This window comes from Pygoscelis adeliae, unplaced genomic scaffold (genome assembly GCF_000699105.1).
Source record: "Pygoscelis adeliae isolate BGI_AS28 unplaced genomic scaffold, ASM69910v1 Scaffold308, whole genome shotgun sequence".
Classification (NCBI taxonomy): Eukaryota; Metazoa; Chordata; class Aves; order Sphenisciformes; family Spheniscidae; genus Pygoscelis; species Pygoscelis adeliae.
Window position 1 is genome coordinate 2613595 of NW_008825306.1, and position 10927 is coordinate 2624521.

Consider the following 10927-nt stretch of genomic DNA (forward strand, 5'->3'; position numbering starts at 1 on the left):
GATCAGCATGTAGAAGAAATCAGGTTTCCATTGATTTCAGAGCATACAGGTACTTTTTTGCATTGATTTAACTAAAAAAACCCAGCGTAAGTATACAGTCTTACAAGTATGGCACAGCTTTGCCTCTTGACCAGGCCAGGCAGCCTCACTCGAAGCCTTAGGAGCCTGGACAGCTCCTACATTACTTCCAAGGGAATTGCCTCCTCCTCCTCTCTCCGTACGTATGCTTCCTGGGGTTTTTCCAATTATTAACCGAGTCATTTATTGAATGTTGTTCTTATCATTCATGTGATGGCAATTTTGACTCTCAGTTATTTTTCAGTCTTTTTCCAAGGGGACGTGGTTCTGACTTGCCTCCTAGCCACCGAAAGGGTGGTTTGCTGCAGAAATTTTGGCTTTCATTCCATTCAAGCATTTTAAAAGCGCGTTCCCTTCTTTTTAGTACATCTGCATAGCCTGTATGTTGAGGCCCAAGAGCTGTACAAGTTTATGTGGCTAATGAAAATATTTCCAGATGAATGAGAAATATTAAAAAAAACCCAACACCTTGAACATAATTAGAAGCTCTGGAAGTAATACGAACTCTTTTGGCTCAGGGCATAAGCTAACCTTCAGCTAGAGGTCTTTTTAAAAAAAACTTTCCTTCTGTCGTTCATCTTTCATCATTATAGGAGGAATAACAACCTATCTTTACATATAATTAATAAAATAGCTCAATTGGCCACTTAAATAATTTTTAAGTGCATGACAGCCACAAAGACCAACAGATAAGTTGGCCTTTTTGGGAGACTGAGGAAAGGTAACCGCAGAGATCTAGCATAGTCGGTTGAATTTGGAGTCCACCTTCAAAGCAGAGTCAGCCAGCTGACTGAAGATGGCTGAAAAGCAGGGCAGGTTTCTTCAGGTTTCCACCTTTCAACCCTGCTGTTGGTAATATGGCTGTTATCCCCACTGTTTTTTTAAACAGGATTTTTGGCTGTGGGCTAACTTTTTTTGGTACAAAACCCAAAGCACCAGTGATTCCTGCCAGTAGTGGGGCTGGTATGGTCCCCATCCCAACCAAGCATGAAATGGACCTGCTGGAGAAGGACACCAAGCCAAAAGTCTGGTAGATGAGAGAAAGAATCCTGTTCTGTGTTCAGAGAGATACCACTATTTTGTCTTTATGTTGCGGTCTTGTACAACCCATGTACGAGCCTGAAGGAAGAGTCATCCCCAGCCTCAGAGAACTGACAGTTCAAATAGCCTCATGTCAGAGAGCATGAAAAAATGGAGCTAAAGCCAGAGCATTTGGTACTATTGATCATGCTGGGACTGGGCACGTCAATCTCTCCTTTAGGTGCTTGATATTTACTAGATGCTTCCCAGCCCAGTGCTACGCTCAGTCTAATAAGAAAGGTGTAGATGATTTATATCCACCACAATTTTCTCACTTGTTTTCCTTGTTCCTGAATAATGAAAAACCCAAATATGCTGGTGTCCAGGTGTCTCTGTGGTGGGAGTCTCAGGGGACGACGTACAGCACATCTACCCTGAGCAGTGGGTGACCACAACCACAAGCACCCCGGGGAGGCCACCGAGATTGCCGCCACGTACACCTCTGCTGTCAGGAAGTCCGAGAGGTTTTCTAGCATGGGACGCGACGAGGTTCTCCTGCAGTCATCGGGGAGCGAGCGTTTTCCTTGGATGTGCGCAGCCCATTTGTTACGAAGCAAGCTGTACTCCTGCTGTGTGTCTGTATGCACAATGCTTATTTATTACAGCCCTTAATCAGAGCTGGGTCAAATCCATCTAAGGAAAACATAAATGTGTTACAACGGATTTTTTAGTAATTAAAATTGTAACTCCTTCTCTGAAGTCTTGATTAAACAGCATTAAATGTCACAATGCTGTGAGAAATAGCCATTACCAACAAAAATCAAACCAGGTATAAACCGCTAAAGGAATTTTGCCTGGAGCGGTCAAATTTCAGTGCAAACACAAAGGGTCAACTTGTGACACTTGGCTCCTGTATTCTGCTCGTAAGCATCCCGGCGTATTTGCTTTGCTCTCTCTGTCTTTTTCCTCCTCTGTTCCCCTTTCCATATATCAGTGTCAGGGAGTTCAGACATCACAAGGGCCGGTGGGTTTTTTATTATTATTGTAGTGCCTAATGTGGAATTTCGCATGAGCAACACTCCTTCCTGTCGGTACTTGGAAACTCTTTTGTGTTACGTCCGTCCTTTCTTTGAAGTAATCGCTCAACTATTTCTAGCAATAAAATATTCCTCTCTAGCCCCATCGGATATGTTAGAAAGATTAGTGCAAGATCTGAAGGCCCTGTCCAGCTAAGTTCAACAAAACTTCCCTGGGCTTTAATGTTCTCCTTTTATTTCACTGCAGATATCGCCTGAGGACACGGTATAGGAAAAAGGCACCCAGATACTCCCCGATAGGCTCAAGCAATATACTCTGTAGTGAGGCTGCACATCGTCTGAGTGACACAACTCACACGAGCGACCTGCTAAGGGACAGGAACATGAAGAACGGCAGTCTGTGCGTATCTACGTCCTTCTTCTCTATGTTTTTTAATTAACTTCAAAAACACTACACAGAAGATTTGCCTAAAACTTGTTAGGGTACTGGGAATGGGACCTGCCTCTTCTGTGGTCTGAAAAGGCAGCGCGGTTCTTGTCTCTCCACAGCTGGGAAACTGAGGAGAGAAACCATTCTCAGTAAGGCAGTTTAAAAACCTTATTTGGCACCTAAGATACACTTTGGGGGAGGGAAGGCTTTCCTAAGATACTTAAACATGTACCTGACTAACGATGGGAGAATTCGCTTCCTTTGCTCCCTGCTCAGGGACTGACGCTAGTTGAAGTAGAGCTGAAACTCCTGACAATTGTTAAGAAAAACTTTAAGGAATGGAGAAGGGACGCCCATACCGCTTTCCATGTCACCAGTTGCACCAGCTGGAAGTACCTATGCAAACTGAACTTACTTTCAGCGGTTGCTTTGACCTGACTTTGGGAAGCAGGGAGTGAGTCTGTCGGAACTTGCTTGTGGAAAAAAACAACTCCTCAGGCCTTCACAGGGGAACCAGCTCCTCCACGAGTTGAAGCCCTAGGGATGAAACTGCTTGTTCCTTGGCCTTTCTTTGGTCTTTCTTCAGCTGGACAGAAGCCGTAACTCCAGTTTGGGGAGGCTTCCCCCCATGCGGCAAAGTCTCTGCTCCCTGGGAAAGGGCCGTGCATGGGCAGCTGCCCACGGCGCGGCCATCTGACTGTCCCACTCGCTGCCTTGCTCCACACTGCTGTCTCCTGTGGCTTCGGCTCTAAAAAAAAGTTTACTTCAGTTTGAGGGTATTTTTGTGCACTACCTTTTTTTTTTTTGTTTTGTTTTTGTTTGACAGCCATGACAGCCTCTCCTCATTATTATGGAAAATATAGGGTTGGTGGTAATTACTATCTGAGTATGAATGGGAGCAGAAGTGGGCATAGCCTGCACTGGCCTTTCTTTGACAAGGTATAACTTTCTTCTGAATTTCTGTGTTAATTAATGCTTATTTAAAAACCACTTTAATTGGCAGTAAACACCTCAACTTTTTGTACTCATTAAAATGCACCCATTGATGTGTGATGGATTTTTTAAAGCTTAATTAACTTTCTTCCTGTATATATAACCTATAATAATGACAAATACTGGAAACTGCCTTTTTCTGCAGGACGGGGAAGCGCTCTGGGGACAGTAATTCAGCCCCTCTCAGAGCCCCCGCGGAGGGTGGGACAGTGGCCAGGAGGTACGGGCAGCTGTCCTGCCCGCCCATGCCCTGTCCTGCGCCTGTGGTTGCAGCCTGAGCTGCCCACCCCTGCCCTCACCCTTCTCCCTTGTAGGCAGAAATTGGATCCTTCTCCCACCTTCGCTGCGTGTCATTGACAACATTTTCTTTCTTTCTTTTTCTTTTTTTATAAAAAATGCTGTGCGAAACTTTTTTTCAGGTAAGCTTGCAGGCCTGCCCTTTCCTGAAAAAACAAAATCTTTTGGTGAAAATTGAAGTGGAAATTGATTTTCTGGTTCTGTTGCTGTTTTTTTTTTTTTTAAATAGATTCAGGTGGGTTTATCTCCATGCATATGTGTAAGTGCCAAGTCAAAAGAACCAGGAAACCTCTAAAAGTGCTTTTCTCTTTTTCCAATTTTCAGCCCACATCTAAGCCACGGAGCAGGATTTAGTGTAAAACCTTCTAGTGCAATGAAGTGAACGATGATTTCAAGCTGTATTTTCTAAGTGTGTCAGCATTTTGGACTATGAAATTAGACTCCCGAGTCACTTTTGAACGTGGGATGTTTGTACTTTTTGCAACTGTGATCCTTCGTATACAACAGAAATTACCAACAAGCAGAGCACATTACAATAATTCATGCAAAATATGCAATTTGCTTGGTTCAGCTATTACACACAGATCATTTCCCAGTTTTCCTTTGCAATTTCTGGAATATTCTTGTTTAAGGTGGATAAATCAGAAGTTTTAAAATGGGGAATCTCATTTGTGAAGGCACCTATACTGAGTACATTTTAAATGCATGAAGCAATGATTTCATTTCCAAAAGTGCTTCACTTCCAGAAACTTCTACTATCTTCAGCAAAATGTAAGCTTGCTTAAAATACCTTGTAAAATGCTCTTTATTCTCCTTTACTCTGCGTGCTTTCTCTAACCCAATTGATAACTGTACTGCTGCCCAGTTCCTTTCTCTTTACCTGTCTCAAGGAGCGATTAGGCTGGCCAATTAAATTCCCCACTGCAATAATAAATACGCCGAGATATTGCCTCCTGCTTCGTAAACTGTTGCGTGGCTGAGCTAGCACCAACATTTAATGGCCACTGCATCTTGTCTGCTTTACAGGAATCTGCCACTCTGTGGTGACGGACACAAATCTTTATAGCCGCAGCTTATATTCAGTAAAGCACCTGCTTTTTGGAAGTATATAAATAAGTATACTATTCCTCTGGGGGCAACCAATCTTGTTCACCAACTTGTGGGCACTTTTCAGATACCCCCCTGGCTGGCGGTGTTCAGATAAAGACTATTTATTCCTGACACTGTCACTCCCGCTTGCCTGAATTTGCTCCTTCCAGCAGGCAGGGACCAGGCCTGGGGCTGTGCACGCTTAAAACTATGAAGCTTGCTGAGTTTCTGCTGCTGGGTAGTTTTTCTGTACAGCTTTGGAATAGAACAAACAAGATATGCATTGTTTAAGAACTTGGTTTCTCTCACTTGCTCAAGGTAACTTAATTAATATTAATATTTAATTATTACTTTAAAATATAAATTCATGTGGCTAAATGTGGATGGCATGCAGTATCTGAACATTAATGCTAACTTTCTTCCTGGGCTGATTTCAAGGCTATCATTAAAATAAAATGCTGCTGCCTGTTAATTTGACCATGTCAATAAATAAAAATGTCCATAACAAGTGTATGAGGCTAATTAGGATTTTATGGCTGTGTTGTTCTGGTTGATAGCTGTGCTGCTGGCTTGCTGGGTCTTTATGTTTCGGTGATGTACACCTCATTGATGCATAACATGTAACACCTGTTGATGCGTTAAATGTTTAGTCCTGGCAATTGGTCCTCACATAATTTCCAGGTACAAGAGCTCTGTGTAGCAGACTGCAGGTCTCATAATTAGGCTTCCTCGGTTTAGAAGAGCTTTTCCTAAAGGAAAACTTTAAAGCTTCTGTACTGCTAGTGCAGTTTCCTGAAGTTTGTGAAAAAGGCCAGCATTATTTTCTGTCGCAAAGGGGCAAGTTTATAGCCGCGGGCTGGTTTGGTCCTTGCCTGTGAGGCAGGGCCACCCCATGCAATAGGCTGCTGAAGGCTCCAGGCACAGCTGCTCTTTCTCTCCCAGCATGTCCTAGCAAGCACACAGCACTAGCAATGCTGCCGCTTCCTTAGCTTTAGGTGCCGTACAGAAACATAGGTATTCTGAAATAAAGTCAGTATTCACTGAGTCGAGCATCTGCTCTTCACTGTTTTTCAGCACCCGGCCTGCCTGAGAATTGCATCTGTATAATAAAGAACCATGAAATAATTTTCTTGTAGTTGGAGTTTCCTGCAAAGTCCAATTAGTTTCAGACTTTGCTTTGAAACGTAAAAGATTATACCCATCTTACCTTTGTTTAGTTGAACAGCTTTAACTAGATCTGCTTGAACTGTTGTTAAAATTCATTGGGTTTAAAATATTTATTTATTGTTTTTAAAATCCTATTAATGCCTTGTTTTTAACAGGATTTTGTGACTGTGGATTGCACAAGCCCATTTGACGCTGTGCTTAACTAGAAGTATTATCTTTTTCCTGGAGTGCTGGCTCCCAGGCTAAGCTCCACAGCAGTTGGTGTACATTAGGAGAGCCACCCTGTGCTAATGAAGGGGGCAGAGGCACCTCCTAGTAAGGCTAAGTAAGGCTAACCAGGGTTTCACGGCAATTGTGGCCACACACCTTGGGGTTTCTGTTTTGTGGAAGATCAGCGTGAGTGAACAGGTTCCTCTGCTTCCTATTATAAGAACATTAGAAATGTATTTTATTAAGTCTATTATCCTATATATTTTAAAACTATGATTACTCATAGTTTTAAAATAACTGGTAATTAACAGGACAACAGTGTTACTTGTCAGAAAGGAAAAGCAGGTAAGCAACCCAGCCTGGTATCAAATTCAATAAATGAACACAATAAATAATTCCAGCAGTTTATTCTCCCCACGTCGATCTTGTCATTCTGTAACATTTTGAAACTTCATTTTTCAGAAAAGAGCGTGGCTGTCAAATGGAAAAAAAGCTGCCACAGAAGACTGTCCCACTATATTTCTATTGGATGCAATGGCAGAAATGTATAAGAGAGCAAAGACTAAAGCAGAGAAGAGAGAGAAGGACCCGAATAATCGATTTCAATGAAAGGTAGGTGTATTCTGATGGCGAATTCAGATTTTTCTTCCTTGCTTTTTGACTAAAGTTCTCTCCTAAAGGAAAGACTACCTTTTTGACTGTAAAACAATTTGAAGGAAAAAAAAAGGGGGGGGGTTATAGTTTTGACAGTGGCTCCTGAAATGGTGGAAAGCGTAGTCCTGGACGAGCTTGTCCCTGACCTGTGCTTGCCGTGGGTCACCCAGCGCCTGCCATAGGAACCTGCCATTTGCCCTGCGGGCAGTTTGTTGGTAAGGCTCTTCTTCTGCCAGAGTCATCTCTCTTCTTAAAATGGGGTGTCTTCCCATCTTCATATTTATCTGCACAGGTTACACAAAGTAAGTTTGTGCTTGCCTGTGATTTACTTGTTACCAAGATGTTAATGACTCAAATTCAGAGATTAGTTGTGTTGATTGCCATGATGGTATCACAGCTCCAACCGGCACCTGATATGCAAGCGACCAACCCAAACCAAGTGCCTGGTTTTACGGTTCAAAATATGAAACTCCTATCACTCCCTCCACAAACTGACTTGTGAACATATGATGAGAAGAATTGCTGGATTGAACGGATCAGGATTGTTCAGGAACCCCATTTGGAAATCTTGGGGTCACCAATGTCACTAATTTTTCAGATTTTTGCCAAAGCAAACTGGTAAAAATTTTGATTTTTGAAAACTGGAAGATAGTGGTTTCCAGATTCTTTAAATAATCTCTCCACCGTGCTAGGAAGACAAAAGCAGAAAACTAGAGGAGTGAAAGTTAAAAGCAAAAAAACTTGGATTTTTTTTACCAAGTAACATTTACCAAAAAGAAAAATTTCTATAAAAAATTATTTTGTTTAACAGGCCATTTTGATTTGATTATTGTTTTTATTTTTCAATGGCAAGTTATTTACTGTTTTCTTTTCTCTTCATTGTGTGGCCCCAGGCCTTGCTAAATGTGTTCTATTCAAAGCCTGATCTGAAGACAGAAATATTAATTTCCACATGGGCTTTTCTATAGAACTCATCACTATGGTAACTGAATGTTTCATAAACATTAATGAACTTATTTTCACTGCACTGCAGTGAGGCATTGGGTGGTAGTATTATCCCCATTTCATGATGAAGAACTGAGGCAGAAAGAGATTAAGTACAAAAGTATTCACTAATTTTAAGTTCCCAATCTGAGATGCATGGTCTGATTTTTCAGAGGACTTAGCTTGTTATCTGTTCAAAGCACAGCTCCCATTGCCTTCGCTTGCAGCTGTGAGTTCAAATTTCTTTGTGCTTTCTTTACTCGGATAGAGACTGCTTTAATCCCGTTCATACATGGCCTTTTTAATTTCTTTCCCCCAAGATAATCAGAAGGAACTGAAACTTATTAGGTACTGGCCACATATTCTTTCTACATATTAACTGAAATGACAATAGTTTACATAATTTTATCCAAACACCAATTCGTAGCTTTGGTGTTATAACTAAAATAAGAAATGATCTTATCCTAACTTATCAAAGATTAGAAAAGCATTTGCTCTGGTAGACTTTATTTTTAGTTTTCATGAAAGAGAGCAAAACTCCTGGGAGCCACTTGTTTTGAGGATAACCTGGAGGCTGCTGATGTAGCTACAAACAGTCAAACTGGTGTTTGGAATCATGGATCTTTATCCAGAGTCACTCATTTAAAAAATGAATCCTGCCCTCCCTGAAAGCCAAGACATCAAACAAATTAAATGTATTAGATATATTTTGTTATATGGGATTTTTCAAGCAGGTGAATCAAGTATCTTGTTTCAAACACACCTGGGCTTTGGCAAAGTTCAGATTCGCAGTCGTTGACCTGCAGACGTCCCCCTACATAGGAGGGGGTCTATTAAGATCATCTTCTGTCTTTAGGCAGCGAAGCTTTATAAAGGCTTAGGATATCTTGAAGAGCCAGGCCTTAATTTGCATCAGCATATGACACTTGGACTCATGGCTCCCCTCATTTAGAATAATTTTGCAGGTTCCTGTCCCATTCTTTCCTTTAGACCTACAAGTTGCATAAGTTTACAAATGCAAAGTTTACTCTCAGACCTTTCCTGAGAGATTTACTTCTGGAGCAAATTTTTGTAGATGTTTTTCTAAAGCAGTGGCTTAGAAGGCAAGCACTGACCCCATCTTAACCAGAGGTGCAAACAGGCTGCTGTAATATTGTGTTGTTGAATTTTCCCTCCAGTGCCGAATGAGAGAGAGCTTGCCCTCTTCCTCAAATCTCTCCCCGATCGAGAGATGAGTGAGACGGTAACTACAATATCCAATGGCTTCACCAAGTCGAGAATGTGATGTCTGTGTAATAACTCTCAATTTTGCACACTTCAAATCCATTAGTAGCAATTACCTTACCTGAGGTGTTTTGAGTTAATTTTAGCACAGCATTCTTGCAGTTGGTAGATAATGAGCATAATAACGTATACAGCATTTTCAAGTCTGTTTTTAGCTACAATAATGCCATTAGGACTCTATTTAGCAAATGTGTGCTTCACGCAAAAGGTTAAGACTTTTTTGTTCATGTTTCCCTCCCCACTTTTTCTATTGCACCTCATGTCCTATTCTATGCAGCGCTGGCTTTCCTGAAAGAGCAGGAAAGTGTTTTAGCCACTGCACTTATGCAAAGGCAGTGGGGCCTAGTACATCGAGCACAAAACCAGGATGCAGGAGAGCAGCGTTTTGCTTTAGTCCTGCCACAGCCTGCTGGGCACCCCTGGGCAAGCTGCATGTCTATGCTCTGCTGTGTCCTGTTTGCCCAAGGAATGGGGCCCTCTGACACCCTTGCAGCACACCGCAGCAGCCGCCCCGCTCGCACCAGGATCAGCTGCGACACTGCTGGAGCTGCTGGTGGACTGCAAGGTGGTGGGAGATGCAGGTGGGCTGCGTGGTGGCGAGAGATTCAGGTGTTGCAGCACCTTTTGCTAGAGATGCCGGCTCGGTCATCTGCGCTGGGGGTCCTTGGGCACTGCAGATGTGCCATGGCTCCTCTGCCCCACTGGGCTTTTTCTTCCTTTGGAAAAAGAATTTATAGCCCATATGGGGACTTACAGCTGAGAAGAAGCCCAGCTTGGGCCTGGGGGATAAAAAAGGGGGGATGGTAAAGTAAAGGTGGCTGCAGTGCATGTTTCCCCATGCCTGCTTGTTTCCAGATGTCAATGGGGTCAGACAACTCTGGTTTGGGTGGGATAACCCTGCCCTCGCTCTGGGCTGAGGAGCCACCCCAGTACACCACGAGATCCCTCTTCATCAGGTAGGTCCTGCTGTCCTTGTAGTGATGTAACTATTTCAGGAAAGCTTTTGGTTGGGAGAACCAATACGCCACCAGGTTTTCCTTCCCTCTGCCCACTGAATGGGAAAAATAAGAATTCTGATTTTTGGCTATCATCTGAACCAAATGATACTGCTAAGCTACCCCTCTCCAGTTTTCTAAGAAACAAGATTTCTTTGGTTTTATCTTTCCAAAGAATTCCTTACCAGAGAACAAGAAAAGGGATGGGGAGATATAATTGATGCCTTTGTAGATGTCACTGCTAAGGTCTCCGGCACAGATCATATCAGCACATTAAAAATAGCTCTAAAATGTTACAGTGTTCCTTTTGTATTAAAATGATCAAACTCAAGAAGCAAAGAGTATTTGGGCAGCCACACAAAATGTTTTGGGAAACTGACCTGTATTTGCAGTTGATGTGTTTAGAAGCAGACTGGGTAAGAGCTTGGAGAGCCTTCCCTGTTTTGAAAGGGAGCACGTGAAAATGTCTTTGGCAGATGTGCACCTTCTCTCCAGCTCTTTTGCACTTAGATGCTCTTTTGAAAAAGCAAACTGATTCTTCTGGCATTGAATTGATCTTTCTCACCTTTTAGTTGGCTCTGGCACACTGACTGCATGCCCATCCAATGCCTCCTCCTGCCCTGTGAGCACACATTCACAATATGTGGGGTATGCTGGGTATCCCATACTTGATGGAGAATGGTGGAGAG